A 19221-nucleotide genomic window follows, 5' to 3' on the forward strand; every position below is an offset into this window, starting at 1 on the left:
GTTTATTTGTTTATTGCTTTTTCAACTTCTTGACTAACATTTATGCATGGAAGTAGTGGGTTTTTGCATATTTTGCATATGTCCCTAAAATTTCAATGTGCATGTACCCATAAATTTATTATGCATATATCTGATCTGTCATTAGTTCTACTCCTTGTTTTATGAGTTCTTAGGTTTCGTCTTCGAGTAAAGCCATTTTGAGAGTGAGTGCCTATTTATTAATGCATTTGTCTGATCTCTCATTAGTTCTGCTCCTTGCTTTCCTAGTTCTTAGGTGTCTTGTTCCTTTGTTTATCTGTTCAAGTCCAAAATCCCATCATTCACTTTACTTCAAACTCAATAATAGATGTGGTCGAAGGAACCCTCATCACATCCACAAAGTGCCATGCAGCATTAAATTAATTAAATGAGAAAAGACCCCAGTTGCACATATTCAGGTAATACAATTATCTGTTCAAATAAGAGGGGTTGCCTCAAAATTGGCATGTTTCACTTCAACCGCAACATCAACCATAAATTCCCCAACACCACCTAACTCTATGACTCGTAATCCGATAACCTGGCAGGCCTCACAGTTGGAGCAACCCCAATGTTGACTGATGCAAGCCCAACCCCATCTCAACGCCATCACCCGTGGACTGCAACAAACACTTTATCTCAGCCCTTGTAGACACAACCTTATCGATTGTTGCAACACATCAAAACTGCAACACGTGGCTTCCATCTAATTGCTCATTTCTCGCTCCTCAATCTTAGGCAATTTTCATATATGTTTCCATTTGTTTCACATTTTCAAATCATCCATTTGTGGAACTCTAGTTGCTGGTGGATTATGTTACCCTGCATCCAATGTTTGGGTTGAGCATGCACCACAGAAATGCTTATGTGATGGTGGGGCACTAGCTGAGTTCATATCCTTATATGAGAAGACAGCAGAATGTCCTACAGTGGACTACCATCAAAAACAAAATTCAGACGCTATGGAACAGGAAAAGCCTTTGCTAGGGATTGAGGTATGGTTAAATTATGTTGCCTTCTTTGAGTGCAGATTCGCACATGCTACCAATTTTTAGTTTTCATATTTGGTTATCTAGGGCTTGTTTTGCTGTCTTACTTACTAGCTTGTTTAATGGAACTTCAATGATGTGTTATTTAAATAAATTTTGTGGCTTTTTTTTTGGGGGTGTGGGGGGGGGGGGGGGGGAATCATTGCAATGGTAGAGTTCGCTGTCCAAGGATTGTCCTTAACCACTTCTCAACAAAAGCAATTTGGTTTAGAATGGATTCTGAGCCGTGGTGCTTCATTTTGGCCTTTCTCTCCTATGACTGTAGAGGGAGTGCCGGAGATTTCTTTATAATGCAGTATGGAGTTTACTCTTTGTCAAGATTATTTTCTTCATGGTTCTTAGGTCATCTGTAGTGAATTGAAAGTGTTAAAAGTACCAGGCATGCCAAAATTAACCTATGGCTGCTAGCTCAGACAGCTAAATGCATGATAGTGAATGGAATAATTTTATAACAGTTCTTTCCTACTATTAAATCCTACTCAAAATTATTCAGAACGGTGAATTTTGAATCCCTATTGGAATCAGTCTTATTATTCTGCCATGTTTTTCAGTTTTATTTTTTAGTTTTAAATTTTAAGAACAGGTCCTGTTACTTCAATTCCAAAAATGAGAGCATGAGAACTTCTTTTTCATCTTCTCTCTCTTCCTCTTTTTCCTTGGAGGGTTTGTTGGTAGGGCTCAGCCCAGTGTGAACAAGTGGGTACAGATATTCATAGATTCTTGCCAATTACATTTCCTTGTTACATATTGTAGTTCGTCTAGAATTGAGGATGCTAACCTCTTTCGAGTTGCCCGAGGTAGCAACTATAGTTTGGTGGATGTGCATGGTAACTAACTTGGTTCTAGGCACTACCCAAAACTAGAAACTGTAGTTTGGTATAGAGAACAAAGTAAGTTCAGTTGCTTGATAATAATTATTTTCAATGGTGTTAGTGGATATGGGATTCTCATTCCATAAATTGTAGAACCTTGATAGATGGCATATTCTCATTCCATATATTGGAGATCCTCTATAGATGGCATATTCTCATTGTAAAATCCCCAAAAATCCTAACCTGATAACCCATTGTTGTAGGTCCAAGAACCGAGAGTGCTAGTAGAAGGCAGCTTTGGACCATTCGAGTTAAGACCGGAAATTTGGAAATTAAACCTATGGATATGGACGAGAAAAGAGATGACCCGGCCACCATAAATGATTTGGAAGGAGAGAGAAAGCCAACCCAGAAGCCAAGGTAAAGTATACCATTGAGTCAATCATGTTTAGAGGTACCCTCCAAAGCCCGATGGAAACAACATCCGGATGAAGAGGTTATTGGGGCGGTCTCCCTGGGGCGATTGATTCAATTGACTGACCCTATTTTGGGATTTGGGTTTTGGAACCCAATTTTGTTGTTCTTTTGTCTCTGTATTACTAAAGTCTTTGCAAGATTGGTGGTCCCAAAGTGCGAATCATAAAGGATAATCGTGTGTCGAGGTAAGGAAACCTTTAAAACCCTCTTTGCAATTATTCTTTTGAGATAAGATGATTATTTGCATTGATGGTGGTGGTTATGGTAGTTAGTTGGAATCAAATACTTGTTTATGTTTTCTATTGTGTCTCCCAACCCCATTAAGTGTTGAATAGTCTTATTTCCTCCATTTAAGATCTATTGACCATCTCAGAGATGCCCGTAGGCCATACTCTATTAGCCAATTTGGGAGTTTTTGTGTTAACACTTTGTTTGGTGTTTTTAGGGCATAATCACTGCTCTATTGAAGCCTCAAAAGTCCCCAAAACTTGGAGTTTCGAATTGAGCAAGAAGTGGCCAACTTGGTTTCATAGCCCAGGGGGCGATCGACCTGTCTTGGGGGGTCTAGATCAACTGCCCTTGCTCAATGTGTGTTTGTTGATCCTGTTGTTGCCTAGTCTTGTTTCCAACTTAAACTAATCCAACCTACATATTTTTTGGGGATTGCATAACTTGTTAGCACTTTTATTTGTGGATCTTCTTGGATTCTTGGAGGCCAATATTATTGAAGGTGAGGGATACATCATTATGTCTTTTACGTGTCTGATTCATATTCCATTTCATGCTTTTATATTGGTTTTGTGTGTTCTTCTGATTGGTATAGTAGGACATGCATGCATAACTGGTAATATGATTTTTAATTGTTTATGCTATTCATTATTAATTTTATTTCAAATTATGATTGTGAATGTGATGTGTTGGGAAAATCACAAAATTTTCATCATTTTAACTCAAACAAGCATAATCTTGATCACCCACTTATTATGCATTAATCTAATCAAACACATCCAATTGGATCAGAGCCTAGGTTTACTAACAATTCTCTAATACTATATGGCGGAGCACCTTGAGTCACGGATCCAAAAGTGACTCAACTAAATTAGAAGTGAATAATAGGTATAAGCTTTGGAGTAGAAACCAAGAATGTAATAATTGGAGCATAACAAAGCTAATCCGAATAATATACAACAACGATGTGAAACTTAAAATCATACAATGATAGTAACCAAGTAGAGCACAAAGCACAATAACATGAAACAAACATAACCAAATGCAGAAGTTATGCATAAGTCATGCAAACCAAACAAAAAAATGTAGGAGCATGATAAATCATACAATCATACGCACAATAACGATGTGAAACTTAAAATCATACAATGATAGTAACCAAGTAGAGCCTAAAGCACAATAACATGAAACAAACATAAGAAAATGCATAAGTTACACATAAGTCATATGTAGGAGCATGATAAATCACGCACAATAAGTATAAGTATGTCCATAATCAAATACAAGCTGAAATAAGAGGACAATGACTAAAACAATCATCAGATGAGACAAAGGCATAAAAAATTGTGGGGTGCTGCATATACTGGAAGAAAATTCTTAGTGGCCACTTGGCTTTGTACATCTAGCAGACACTGGTACATATCCCCCTGGTGAGCCTCAATGTCCACCATATGGCGCTGCATGTGGTACTGCCTATCCCCAATCCTCCCTAAGGCAGCAAGTAAAATAGGCTACTGGCGCTGCATGTGGTGCTGCCTATCCTCACTCCTCCCGAAGGCAGCAAGTAAAATAGGCTACTGCAAAGGATCTGCCTACGGTATAACTGGTGTCTAAGAGCCTCCCAATCTTGAGAAGACTCACCCTCCTCTATGTGACACTCAGGCTGTACCTCCTCATGTCCCTGGCCCCCTCCCTCCTCTGGTAACTTAGGTGAGTGAGCTCCATTCTAAAGCCTCATTTGGTAGATAAGTCCCCTCCTGATGTGATCTCCCATACCGCCAGTAAGCTCCTCAGTGTTACTAAAGTCTCCCCAAAGTACTAGAAGACCCGACAAGTCAGAAGACGTCCATATGCCAGGTTTGCCACACCGGGGGTTCTTTACCTGATAGATCATAGCCTTCTGTATGATGTAAGATAGATCTATGGGATATCCCACATACAAGGGGAAGGTGATAAAGGCCGACTACACAATTGAGATTTCACCCTGGTGTCCTCCTTTGGGTATGATGTTATGACTCATTATGCGAGAAATGAACCTTAGAGGAGCATGTGCCTACCTCAATGAATGGTGTAAGAGTATTCAACAACGTTGCCTAACAATATAATAAAGAGTGTACAACAAAGAAATTAAAGCAACAATATCTCCATAAAATCACTCTGGAGTCTTAATATGGTTGGACTCCATAGAAGTAGTCCAAGCAGGGACACGACTCTCTGTGTACCTCAGTGTCCTCTTCCGTTGGTCCTTCGTAGGATTCCACCGGCGACGGGGATCCTCACAACCTGCAACAGAATCTAAGAAGAAATATACTTTGAAGAGTGAGTTCCACAGAACACACTCTGTCTCTCTCTCTCTCTCTCTCTCTCTCTCTCTCTCTCTCTCTCTCTCTCTCTCTCTCTCTCTCTCTCATTTTTTTTTTTATATATATATACAAGTATGTTCCTAACCACTAACCACTAACAAGTGTAGTCTCTATGGCAAACACGCATTAAGTTACAACACTAGCCTCCTCTGGGCAGTCTCATCACTCTCCCTCACGAACTGGTTACATTATACTGTGGTTGGGGATTAGGTCACCACTCTTTTACCACACCATTTGGTTTAAGTACTGGCGTGTGTCAGGAATATCTAACCTAATGCAAGGTCATCTATATCTCATGCAGCCATGCTACATGTGATCCGAATACCTTCCCTCATGCCTAGTGCCCTTTTGGTTCGAATATCCTTGTCGCCTAGGGATGTTCCCCATGAAAATCACACATCGTGCTTGACTAACATCTTGTAACCCATATGGTTGTCCACATATGCATAAGACAAAGCTCTCGTGGCTTCCCCACAGAATTCACACATCATGCTGAAAGAACCACGAACTTTACAATCTGCATATGCAAACTTCCTACTTGCATGATGACAGTGGGCCTATGCCTCCCCATGGAAATCACACATTCTGCTGAATGGCAAGAGGACCCACCCAACCACTGTCAATTACAGGTCACTCGGCTTCAATGCTAATGCTGAATAAGTAGTAGCATTCATCAAGGTTTACTAGCCAATGTATTTAGACACGTATTGACCATGCACTTCGTAAATCTAAGTGAATGCATAGGCACTAGGGGTAATGGATGAGCCCATAACCCCAAGTTGGTATATACATATAGGTAATTCCTTACACCCAAATTCCTAACATATCACATTCACAATCATCATTACATAAATTGAATAATAACGTAGGCATAAAATACCATATTACCTTTTATCCGTACAAAGTCTCACATAAAATTCATAAGAATATATACAACATTTGCAATAACAAGAAATAGAATTTAAACCAAAAACACAAATAAATGATAATGTATTTTTCACCTGTCAATGACAATAATGATCTCTGAGTCCAAGAAATCTAGAAATTAGGGATGTTAACAAGCTACAACAACCCTAGAAAACATATAGATTAACTTAGGCTTCAGTTGGGACAAGACTAAACACCAATCAGACCAAAATCACACACCTGAGTAGGGGCTGGTTGGTTAGAGCCGGTCGACTGTGGGCAGCTTGCCTCGATTGATTGCCCCTAAGTTGCGAACCAAAAAGGAGTGTCCCTGCCCGATTTTGAAACCTAAACTTTTGGGACTTCAATAGAACAATAATATTGTCCCAAAAACACCTTCCAAACATCCAACAAGTCTCAAATAAAAAGGCTTCAATTTGGTTCTTAGAGTGTCGCCCATCTCTGAGACGATGAATAGGTCTCAAATGGAAAAGATAACATGATCCATCACTCAAAGAGATTGGGAAACACAATGTGGTACCTAAACAACTAATCAATTCATACCAACTACCACAACCACTACCATTATTGCATTCAGCCATCTTAAATACCATAAAAGAATAGTTGCAAATAGGGTTTTTGGAGTCTTCTTACCTCAACACGCAATTATCCCTGTGATTAGCGTTTCTGCACCACCAAACGTGCAGAGATTCTTCCAAACTTCAGGTTCTTCTCCTCTCCTAAGCTCTTAGCCTCGAAAAACATAAACAATTCATTTATGAGGCTAGAGAACAATAAAATAGGGTTCTAAAGAGTAAAATCTGAAATCACCCTTTTTTTGGGTAGAGGGTAGGTAGTCAAATTGACCCACTGCCCCTATAATCCTCATACAATTGTGGTTTTCGATGAGCTTTGGAGGGTAGAATCCTTTAAACATGCTTGACTCAATGGTATACTTTACCTTGGCATTAGGATCCTCTTGCATTGGTTTTTGTGCATGCCAAAATCTCCTTTTTAAACCTTCTATACTATTTTCTCTCTCCTCTTAAAATCATTCGTGGCTGGGTCACCATCTACCTCATCTAAGTCCATATTCACTTCCCAAACTCCCGGGCTCAACTCGAATGGTCCAAAGTTGCCTTCTACTAGAACTCTTGGTTCATGGACCTAAAACAACGGGTTATCAAGTTAGAATTTTAGGGGATATTACTTCCTCCCCCCTAAAAGAAATTTCATCCTCGAAATTGGCATACCTGAGGCTCCAAAAAGATAGGGATACTTTGCTCTCATTTATCTTCTTTCTCCCACGATGCTTCTTCCAAGGTATGATTCGTCCAACAAATCTTCACTAATGGTATGGTTCGGTTCCGAAGTTACTTGTCCTTGCGATCCAAAATTTCAGTTGGTTCTTGTTCATAAGAGAGGTCGGCACTCAAACCTTTGGGCTCTTGTGGTAGGAGGTGTTATGGGTTCTCCATGCATTGCGGAAGCATAGAAATATGGAACACGTCACGCACACCAAATAAAAATGAAGGAAGTGCTAACCGATATGCCTTCTCTACAATTTCAAATGGCCCAATATATCTTAGAATAAGCTTTCCCTTGATGTTGAACCTCATCACACCTTTCATCGGCATTACCTTTAAGAAAGCTCGCTCACCTACTTGAAATTCAAGATTGGTCCTTCTATTGTCCATATAAGATTTATGTCTAGACAGAGCACTCTTGATTCTCTCCCTGATCAAATCAACCATATCCCTAGTGGCTTCTATGAACTAAGGGCCTAAAACTCTACGCTTTATAGCTTCATCTCAATACAGAGGAGTCCTACATGTCCGTTTATACAAAGCCTTAAACGGTGCCATACTGATTATGAATTGATAATTATTGTTGTAGGCAAACTCAACCAAAGCTAGGTGCTCATCCAAGTTTCCACCCATGTCAACCACCCATACACGAAGCATATCTTCCAAAATCTGTATGGTCCTCTCAGATTATCCGTCAGTCTAAGGATGGTGAGTAGTGCTCAAATTCAGCTGAGTACCCAAGGCTTTCTGCTAGCTTTTCCAGAATCTTGAAGTGAATCTCGAATCTTGATCCAGTACTATGCTAACTGGTATGCTACGTAGTCTCACTACATTTTCCATATAACCTTGCCAACTTGTCCATGGTAAAGGTAATCTTCATCGGTATAAAGTGTGTATCAAATTCAGCTGAGTACCCAAGGCTGCTAGCTTCCGAGCTTGAAGTGAATCTCGGATCCACAACTAGCTCACTACATTTTCCATATACCTTGCCAACTTGTCCATGGTAAGGTAATCTTCATCGGTAAAGTGTGTCGACGGCCACAACACCCAAAAATCATTAGCTTGGTAAGTTCGAGGCAAACTTGTGACAAAATCCATCGTGGTATCTTCCCACTTCCAACTAGGCAAAGGGAGTGGTTATAAGAGACTTGCGGATGGTTGTCTAATAGCTTTAACCCTTTGGCAAGTTCCACACATGGCCATAAAATCTTCAACATCGTTCTTCAATCCGATCCACAATAATGTTCCTTCAAGTCCTTGTACACCTTGGTGCTACTGAGACGTACGGTGAATATGGAGTGATGTGCCTCATCAAAAATTTCCTTCTTAAGCTCTTTATTAGTTGGCACACATAACCTTCCCCTATGCATCAAAGCATATCAAAAGACAAAGAAAAGTATAATACCTCTTGTGGATCTGAAGAAATCTTCTCCTTCAATACTGAAAGCTGGGATGAGCACCTAGTTTTGGTAGAGTTCACCTATAACAATAGCTATCAGTCCACAATCAGTATGGCACCCTTCATGTATGGACAGACATGTAGGACTCTTTTTTATTGGGATGAAGCTAGAGAGTTTTGGGTCCTAAGTTGATAGAAGCCACCAAAGCTATGGTTGATCTGATCAGGGAGATAATTAAGACAGCTCAGTCTAGACAGAAATCTTATGCAGACACAAGAAGGATCGATCTTGAATTTTAAGTAGATGAGCGAGCTTTCTTAAAGGTACTGCTAATGAAGGGTGTGATGAGATTTAACATCAATGGAAAGCTTTTAATCTAAGGTATATTGGGCTGTTTGAGATTTCGGAGAGGTGGGACCAGCTGCATATAGATTGACACTTCCTTCATCTTTAGCTAGTGTGAATGACGTGTTTCACGTTTCTATGCTTTGACAATGCATGGAGAACCCGGAATGCCTCCTACCACAAGAGCCCAAAATTTTTAGTGCATACCTCACTTATGAAGAAGAACCTGCTTGAATTTTCAATTGCAAAGACAAACAATTTTGGAACCAAACCATACCATTAGTGAAAATTCAATGGAAGAATCATACTTTTAAAGAAACATCGTGGGGGAAGGAGGAAGAAATGTGAGCAAAGTATCTCTATCTTTTTGGAGCCTCAGATACATCAAATTTTGAGGATGAAATTTCTTATAAGGGGAGAAGGATGTAAAATCCCTTAAAATCCTAACCCGACAACCCATCATTACGACTCTAAGAACCTAGAGTGCTAGTAGAAGGCAGCTCTGGACCATTCAAGTCGAGATTGGGAGTTCAAAAATTGAACCTATGGACATAGATGAGATAAGAGTTGACCCAGCCACCTTTGATGATTTTGGAAGGAGAGAGAAAGCCAACTCAGATAGGTTAAAAAGGCGTTTATGGCATGCACACAAATCGAGGCTAGAAGATCCCAATGCCAAGGTAAAATATACCATTGAGTCAAGCATGTTTAGAGGTATCTACCCTCAAAAGCTTGACCGAAACCGCATCCGGATAAGTTATAGGGGTTATCTCCCAGGAGCGGTTGATTCAACTGACTGATCGCCCCCTACCCATAAAAGGGTAATTTTGGGGTCAGGTTTTGGAACCCTTTTTTTTGTCTCTCAAACAAATATTTTATATTCTTGGAGGCTGAGAGCTTGGGAATTAGTGGGGTCTTTACAAGATTTTTGGTGCCTAAGCTCGAAAATCACTAGATTATTGTGTGTCGAGCTAAGGAAACCTCTAAAACCCTCTATGCAACTATTCTTTTGAGATAATATTTAAGATGATTCTTTGTGTTGATGCTTGTGGTTGTGGTAGTTAGTTGGAATTGAATACTTGTTTATGTTTTCCATTGTGTCTCCCAACCCCATTAAGTGGTGAATCGTGTTATTTCCTCTATTTGAGACCGATTGACCATCTTAGAGATGCCCGCGGGCAACACTTTGTTAACCAATTTGGGGGTTTTTGTGTCAACATTTTGTTGGGTGTTTTTAGGGCATAATCATTATTCCATTAAAGCCCCATAAGTCCCCAAAACTTTTTCAAATTGAGCAAGAAGTGGAAAACTTGGTTTGCTGCCTAGGGAGTGATCGACCAGGGGCGGTCGGCTGGTCTTGGAGGGTCTGGACTAACCGCCTTGCTTGGGTGTGTGCTTTTTGATCCTATTGATACATGTCTCCAACCCAAACCTAATTGAACCTACATATTTTTAGGGATACATCATTACCTATTTTAAGTATTTGATTCATATTTCATTTCATGCAATTATAATTGTTATGTGTGTTCTTTATGATTGGTATAGTAGGCATGCATGGGTGGTAATATAATTTATAATTGTTTATGCTATTCATTATTCATTTTATTTCAAATAATAATTGTGAATGTGATGTGTTGGGAATTGTATGGTGATGCATTACATGTATATCAACCCGGGTTTGTGGGTCAACCTATTATCCCTAGTGCCGTTGCATTCATTTAGTCATTTATATGCATTATATATAGGTGTCTAGATGCATGGCTAGATTACTCTTTCTGCATGCAACTACCCGTTCGGCATAGGTAATGAAGCCAAGTGAACCATGATAGCAGTAGTTGGGTCCTGAGGATGTCCAATAGAGGTAACTAGTCCGTGAGAATACACATACCCATTATTATCATGCAATGGTAAGATTGCATATGTGGACGATTTGGACTCGTGGTTGTCCAACAGAGAGGTATCCAGTCCATGAGGAAACACAAGAACGTCTTCCAAAGCATATGTTTACCAACATAGGGTTACGAAATGTTTATCCAACAGAGGTAACCAGTTCATAAGGAATAACATTCCTAGCTGGAGAAGGATATGGAGACCAAAAGGGCACTAGGCATGAGGGAAGGTATCCAGACCACATGTAGTTGACCTTGCATTGGGCTAGACTTATCCCTGACACGCGCCAATACTCATGCCAATGGTGTCATGAGAGACTGGTGACCTAATCCTAGCTATGATGTGATGTGACCAGACCCCTATACTATGGGATTCTAACAGAGGCAACTAGTCCGTGAGGGATCATATTGATGAGACTTCCTAGAGGAGGCTGGTGTTACTACTTGATGCTGTCCGCCATAGAGACTAGCACTTGTTAGAGTATAGATATAGACTTGTGTATATACAATACATTACTCCATTTCATTTACATTTATACTTCATATATTGTACATGTATTGGATGAGTGATATGTGATTTTGTTAACCTCACTGAGTCCTATGGAACTCATTCCTTAAAGATATATTTTCTTTATATTCAATTGCAAGTTATGAGGACGCCATTTTCTTAGAGAGTTTGCCGCCTACGAGTCCCACGAGGGACCAGCTGGAGAGGACACCAAGGCACACAAAGAGTCATGCCCCTACCTAGACTGCTCCTATGGAGTCAACCATTCTGAGGCCATTTGGAAATGTAGTTGCCTTGATTGTGATCTGTTATAATCTTTATCTATTTGTTAGGCAAGGGGCATAACATACCTTTTAAACATTTCCTAATAAAACTTTGAGACTTCTGTTGTTTTAACTATAAGTCTGATTTAACTTTGATTATAACTTAGGAATCATTTTGGATAGCTATAATAACTTATATTTGATACCTTTCATTCCTTTGCTCTTTTGATTGTGCTATTGTGTATTGTGTGGTTATGGATTGGCCGTGAACCTAGACCTTGGCGATGGATCACAACCACGGGTATTCGGGTAGGTCAAATACCAGCTGGTATAATGGTGACCCTCTACAGATGGCATGATATCCACTTTCCATTATTTCAGAAGATTTAAGCCACCTCACTTCACAATTGTGACAATCGATATTTCCATTGGTGGCACCTTTGTTATGTATAGCAATCTATCTTTCCTTTCATACACAATGTATATTGTCTTTCCATGTAATATCTGATCATATCTCATAAAATTTATTATAAATTAGAGATGCACCTCTATGGCGCTGCATGGGTCTTGAATTCCAAGCTAATATGGTATCAGATCCCATATCCACTCATAAATGACAGTGGCATTAACACCATAGGATGGAGGTCATCGGTTTAATGCTGATTTGGTGTGATTTCCACATCAATTTCAATTTCATTGGGTGATATCTATTTCTGAAAATTGTTTGGTTTGATTTTTGCAGCTTATACCCACTTTCCATTAGTTCAGAAGATTTGAGCCACCTCACTTCACAATCGTGACAATCGATATTTCCATTGGTGGCACCTTCAGTATGTATAATAATCTATCTTTCTTTTCATACACAATGTTATTGTCTTTCCGTGTAATCTTTGATCATATCTCATAAGATTTATTATAAGTAAAGGATGCACCTCTACGGTGCAGCAAGGGTCTTGAATTCCAAGCTAATGTGGTATCAGATCCCATATCCACTCATAAATGGCAGTGGAACACCATAGGATGGAGGTCATCGTTTAATGCTGATTTGGTATGATTTCCAAATCAATTTCAATTTCAATTTCATTGGGTGATATCTATTTCTGAAAAATTGTTTGGTTTGATTTGTGCAGCTTATTGCAATGAAATAGAGATTCTGAAATAGCTGAATTTCTGTTCATTTTTCACTCTTGCTCTTTGATGTGCACATGGTTATTCTGATAGGCAAAGTAGTAATTTAATGTTTAAAACAAAAAACTGCCATTCTTCTCCTAGTGTTCTCACTAATCCAACACCATATGTAACCATTGCCACCAGAGATGAGCTTGATTACTTGGTTTCTTGGTGGAATGTTAATTGACATAGAAAGAATGGCACTTGTATGTTGATGATCAAAAAGCTTATGACGTATTGGTTAAAAGATTTATTTTGAAATTGATTTTAGAGGTACTTCCATTTGAACTTCTAAATCTTTTCCCATATGCTGGTAATAACTTGTTGAACCCTACTTTGTGTCACTGTACAAAGAATCACCTCAGTGGTCAACTGTTCACCAAAATTGACTCGAAATTATAGTTAAAGAGTCCTCTGAAACATGCTTCTGAACCTTAAGTGACCTGGAACATTCTAATTGGAGCTTGGTTCATTGAATAATCGGGTGATTAAACCTATGTACACCATTGTCTGTACTTCTTTCCCTGTGAATAAAGCTTTTTATTTTTGCTTTGCCTGTTTCTTCCATAATAATCATGAATCAGAGTTATTTATCTTTCTTGTTGCCTTCTAGTCCTCTCCATTTCGCATTACGTAGAAAAAGATTCCATAGAAAGAATGTATTGATTTCCTTGGGGCTCTGTTTTGTTTGATACTTTGATGTACTAATGCTGAAGTCAAAATAGGATATGTTGTCCTTTCTTGAGATCTTTCTACTCAGATGTTCTCACCAGATATGAACTTCCATTGAAAGCAGAGGGTGACTGTGTGTATTTTCTTTTTTTCTCTTGTCTTTGTGCTCCTTTGTTTGGTGAGTCTCTATGTCTTTTGTGCTCCTTGAATTTATAGGCTGTGAAGTTTGCAATTACGGAGTTTTGTTTCATAGGAAGCAAGGAAAAAGGATGTCAGGTTCCATCAGAAGGCCTACTATTTTATTTTCAAATATGTTAATGTAAAACATTACACCTACCACTTTTTGTGGGTATTTTTTGTCAATAAGATGGAGACTGATTGGAGATTTTAAGTTGGTTTTAGGAAATAGGCTGGCTGCTAGAAATTCATCGCTGGTGGTTGATAATCCTTTTAAAACCAATCCACTCCCCACTGGAAAGAAAATGAAAGAAAGAGATAGAAAAAAATAAGAAGAAGCAGTTGATGATTTTTCAACGGTTTTGCATATGTTGAAAAGGAAATTGGGTCCAAACATCAGACCAATTCAAAGACCCAAAATGGGTGTTAGCTGATTGTGTGCCCATATATATTCAGAAGGGATTGAGTCAGAGTGGTGGGCCAGTTGCAGAGGCTACATGGTTGATGTGTTATAGTGGTTTGACTACCCATTTTAATGTTCATGAATTCTATTCATTTAGTTGAATTGTGTTTCTTTGTGACCCCCACCCCCAAGTCTGCTGTTAAATTAGTCAGTTAATGGTCCTTAGGATGTTGAAGAATAATTACTATAGGTCTGAGGCTGGCAATTTACTACAGTTAATGAATCACACTCTTAACATATCTTTCATCTTTCTTGCAGCCTTGCAGGTAAGCATTCCAGTGTGGTATAGAAGCTCAATATGTGTGCGTCTGAAGTCTAAATGCTGTTTCTGAGATTGCAGATTCAATCAGACTGTGTGGACCTCTACAGAGTTTTGGTTTATGAGAAAGATTCATGTGTGACTGCACGATATAAAGTCATATCTTTGATTTCTTCAGTTTTAACAACTTTAGGAAGGTCACCTTATATTCAGCGTGGGATTACAAGAATTTTTCACGAGACTGCCACTCCATCTGAGGTACCGAAATGTCTTTCCCAGGACATATTGTAATATTAAATGCAAGGGAAAAGTATCAACTATCACGTATCATATCTGTCAGTGATTTTAAGAGGCATATCATATTGGAGATACGTATGAAAATAGTCAACATACGCGTGGAAATACACTTTTAGGGGGAGGGGGGAAGGAACCACATGCATAAGCAATATATAATTATCTAACCAGGAAGAGTAATGGATGCTGGAAACATGGAAAGGATGGTATTGTAGCACTTTATGATTCATTTTTTAACCCAAAAGTGTGAAAAGACCATGATTAAGTGCAAGATATGAGACTATTTTGTGTGAATTTTCCTCTTATATCGAGTTTCTGAATCAAATTTTTTTTTTTTTTAATATATATATGGAATGTATCAAATGTATCAATGGTATTGGTACGTGATGTATCAAGCAGTGGTGGTTGATATAACTGATATGTAGAAATGCATACTGATAGGTATTAACACATCCACGATTTATAAATTGAATCATTGGTGTCATTATCTATCAATTGTATTGTATTGGCCAATATAATTTGATGGTGCCTTTTGTAGAAGAAGATGAAGACGAAGACTAAGAGGCATTTCTTATCATACTGGCCTATACAAACTGCTGCTTATTTTCCTTATGTGTTATGTAGGAATCTAAATAGCTTACCTATTAAGATGCTTAATTTCAACTTTAACGACTATTTTTTGTGTAAACTTGATACCATTGCATACTTCATCTTAGAAGAAAGAACTAAAACTTTGCCTTTTTTTATGGTTTTTCTTCACTCAGAAACAATAAGCCTGCTTATGTTTATTTTGTCCCCAAAAGATCTGTTTTATGATCAAAACTAGGCAATTCAAATGCATTGATCTATTTTCTGGTCAATTGAGTACTGTCAAACACTGCTTTGGATGTACATCAAATGTACTACTTTGCCAGTTCATCTTGTTTTTCTGTGTATAAAATTTTATATCATTTTTCTCTTCCTCTCTCTTCTTTAGGTCAATCATTTCATGAAGTCCTACACGTGTTTCCTAGATTTCTGAACCTTGCTTTTGCCTAATCTGCTGCTATAGTTCAATACTATCAGTTTGTCATCTTGTCTCTGTGCACTACGTTTACTATGCCAAAATGCTACAGTTTGTTACAGTGATGCATGCTACTTTAGATGCTGGGAAACAATTTCAGCAACTCAATATTGAAGTAGAGGACTGCAGTGGGAGGGTGGAGGAGTAGGTTGTGTATTCAGCTTTGCTGAGAAGGTTGATTTTGACAGTCTCATCATCCAACATTATTGGTCATGATTCTAAACTTCTTCTTGTTCTTACAAAGGTGTAGCTGACCAAGGAGATTAGGAGAACTTAATATTTCTAATAGACAAAACCCAGAGGTGACTGCAAAATTGTCGAACTGTTTCTGCCCTTGATCTGCTTTTTGCTTTAACTTTGTGACTTCTTAACTTGTTTTCTGTCTGCTTATCTGAGATACCCAAAAATTGCACAGGTTGCTGGAGCTCAGGAGCAGTTAAAATCGCAAAGGAAAATTGAATTTATTAATTGGTCTAACCAGAAACAGCTTGGGTTGCACAATTTGGAATACATGTATGCATCACGATCCACACATCTAATATTGGTAATTTCTTTTTCTTTTTGAAGAATTAATACAGGTAATTTCATTAACATTGAACTGGTGAAAAGAAAAATTATGGAGTCAGTTGTTATCGATCAGCACATAGACTTTATTTAATTCTACTGTCCTCCATAACTTTATTTTAACCACTCAATTCTAGTCTGCTTGCATTTGCTTTAGTTCAGTACATATTTTGTTGTTCCCTATATTTCAATCTAATATCTTTTATTGGATTTAAACGTGTTTGCTTATTTATGAATAATATCTTTAGTAAATGGAATAAACATTTAATTGATATTTCCATATGTAAGATGTGTCAATTCTGGTTTGGTACCATTTCCAAGAATAATACATAGTATCAAACTTGTGGAAAATATGCAAGTACTATTCTGAGTCTTTGTTTGTAAACCAATGCATGGTTTGGGTTCAAAATGCCAAAAAATGGGAGCACGGAAAATTTTTTATTGACATATGGTTGAAAACTGGCCTATCTCGTTCTTGGGGCTGGGGTGAACCTGATGTTAGAACCTTACACTAGCAGATAATTACAAGAAAATAAGGAAAGATACAAACCAAATTAACTCTATGACTCAACTCACTTCACAATTGGGAAACTGTGAATGGTCCTTGACAATATCTATAAGAACCTGAGATTGTTTTCTTTTCTTCTCTTATCTTTTGCAAAGTCTTACTTGTAAATGGTAATTGGGCATTTTCTTAGTATTATGGTAATCAGACTAATATGCTGGGGAGATCAGGCTCAAGTTTCAAATTGGACACAGGTTTTGGTTGGTGTTTGTTCTTTTTATGCCTGGTTTACATGAAACAGTTTTATAGGGTGAGGATTTGGACTCCTATTAAGGTAGAATTCTTGGACTACTTTTTTATTTATTAATTTTCCTTCCTAATGTTTTCATCAAAGTTAGTAGGTAATTTTGTTCAACAAAAGTTCTGTCTTTTCGTTTGTTAATTATATACACTTGATAGGACTCAATCTACACAGTCCGGAATCCTACCATTAACCTTTCTAATAGCAAAACAGAGTTCATTCATTAACACAAAAACAGAAATACAGCAACCTGAAATGACTCTGTTTATTCAATACTGCTGATAATCATTCATCAAAGATACAAGCAGCTATCACTAGATGAATTCGATTCTTGGAATTGAAATCCAGCAAGTAACCATGACCTCTCCTGCTATTCAGATTCAATGGTTCCCTTACAATTACAAATTCCCCTAACCCGAGAGGTGCTCCTCTCCCCAGCCAGCCCTTTGGCTGCTAACTTTCTTCCTCCTCCCTTCTCCCTCTCCCCCTCTCCTGCCTTACATACTCTTTCCTCCATATCCTAACAAACTCATAACCAATTGTCCCACTCTCAGCCAAACACTTGTTGCCAGCTGGATCTCCCTACGCATAACTAATTTTCCCACTCTCAGCCAATCACTTGTTGCCAGCTGGATGGTCTTCAGCTGTATCCCCTGTAGTGGCAATAGGTTGCACCTTGTAGCCCTTATCCTTCTTTCTCTTGTACACTTTGACGATTAGGGGCTTATCAACACTCTACCTTTTTCATTTTTAACGTGTTTAGGATAATATTATCTTTTTTTGGCTTTATTTATTAATTTTCCTTCCTAATGTTTTCATCAAAGTTAGTAGGTAATTTTGTTCAACAAAAGTTCTGTCTTTTCATTTGTTAATTATATACACTCTACCTTTTTCATTTTTAACGTGTTCAGGATAATATTATCTTTTTATAGCCAAAATTACTACTAGTTGATGGCATTGTTTCAATCCTAGTCATTTCAAGCCATTCAACTGGTCATGCAGTAAACTTAAAATTTCTGGATAATTTATTCATCATTTTGGTGTTTAGTTGGAGGTTAACTTGATTCAGCTTTGGCTCCAGTTGCCTTCGAATGTAAAGGTTTCATTAAAATGGATCGAGGTCAGTAGTACCAAAACGACAGTTCGTTGTCACCCTCCTGAAGTCTTGACAACTTTAGATCAGTTATGACTTTCCAAAGAGGAACTTGCTGTTGCTTGGGGCTGCATTGGATATTTTCTTAATGGGCTTCTCTAAAATATTATCCTGAATTTCGAGCTGTTCTACAAGCTCTAGCTGCTTTGGATTGTCTACATTCAGTTGCCATCCTTTTGAGAAATAAGGTTAATTCTGTCATAACTAATCTCTTTTTTTAGTGGAATGCACTTATTTTTTTCACGTCAATTTGTTACTTGTTGGATGGTTCAGTTATATTTTTAATTCTTTAAGCATATGTTGCAGAATTCTGTTTGGCCAACTTTTGTGGATGATGATGAACCTGTCCAGATACATATTCGATATGGGCGCCATACAGTATAAAGATTTTTTCAACTTTAATTCTTTAACCAAGCTGAAGATTGCACGGTTTGACACGTAGATCTATATTTAGATCTACTTCTTTTGTGCCTCGGTTGGATAGTTTGCTATTCATTGATATATGATGCGCATCGTTTACATGGTATTGCACAAAATGAACACAACTTTTGACACCAAGCTGAAGATTTCACGGTTTTGATACCTTGGTCTGTACTTCTTTTTCACATTGCGTTGTGTCATATCTTTGTTGGATTGGAGGCCTTATTTTTTGATTCATCATACATGGAAGTCATACAATGATGTGCACAGAAACACATGATTATCAGAGGATTGAGGATTGCATAGTACGGATACTAGTTGCGGTATTGAACACATCAAACTTATATTTGCTCCCCATTTTTTAATTGGTTTTGGAGCTGAATTACATTTTCTTAGAGATATAGGAATGTTAAGGTTGGTGCTGAGCCCCATTTACTATATTTCCCTTTCCATTGACGGGGAAAGATGGTGATGCTTTGATTAAGATTTCATGGGTGGTTATTGTACACCTTTCTGTTCAGGACCTGTTGAGAAATGAAGCACGATTTCTGTGCTTGGGTTGCATTTTGTGATGCATAGATACAGAATGACAATCATTAAACTAGTTTTGAGCTG

General features: G+C 38.2%; 1 pseudogene; it reads left to right on the forward strand.

Moving 5' to 3' along the window:
* Positions 1-406: 406 nt before the first annotated feature.
* LOC149021832 (DNA mismatch repair protein MSH3-like) lies at positions 407-18570 on the forward strand (annotated as a pseudogene).
* Positions 18571-19221: the final 651 nt, after the last annotated feature.

Source organism: Hakea prostrata, chromosome 3, assembly GCF_041222555.1.
Source record: "Hakea prostrata isolate BN-2017 chromosome 3, UWA_Hpros_2, whole genome shotgun sequence".
Taxonomy (NCBI): Eukaryota; Viridiplantae; Streptophyta; class Magnoliopsida; order Proteales; family Proteaceae; genus Hakea; species Hakea prostrata.